The sequence below is a fragment of the Lathyrus oleraceus genome, chromosome 1 (assembly GCF_024323335.1).
Source record: "Lathyrus oleraceus cultivar Zhongwan6 chromosome 1, CAAS_Psat_ZW6_1.0, whole genome shotgun sequence".
NCBI classification, from domain to species: Eukaryota; Viridiplantae; Streptophyta; class Magnoliopsida; order Fabales; family Fabaceae; genus Lathyrus; species Lathyrus oleraceus.
In genome coordinates, this window is record NC_066579.1 from 7,980,708 (window position 1) to 7,981,024 (window position 317).

General features: G+C 41.3%; 1 non-coding gene across 1 annotated transcript; it reads left to right on the forward strand.

Moving 5' to 3' along the window:
• The first annotated feature begins 210 nt into the window (after positions 1-210).
• On the forward strand, positions 211-317 carry LOC127115998 (small nucleolar RNA R71). Its single transcript, XR_007800990.1, has one exon. It is a non-coding gene; the product is annotated as a small nucleolar RNA R71 (small nucleolar RNA).

A 317-nucleotide genomic window follows, 5' to 3' on the forward strand; every position in this document is an offset into this window, starting at 1 on the left:
ATCTCGTACATGCCAGTTTTCGTTTGAGGTTTTTCTACCATTGTTCGTTCGCTTCCCCACTGATAGTGGTTTTGACCCATGCTTTCGATAAGTTGGTAAGCATCAGCATAAGGTTTGTTCATTAGTGCACCACCTGCGGCGGCGTCTATTATTAACCTCGTGTTGTACAGGAGACCATTATAGAAGGTATGAATTACTAACCAGTCTCCTAAACCATGGTGTGGACAAAGTCTCATCATGTCTTTGTATCTTTCCCATGCTTCGAAAAGAGACTCGTTATCTTTCTGTTTAAATCCATTTATCTGGGCTCTTAACAT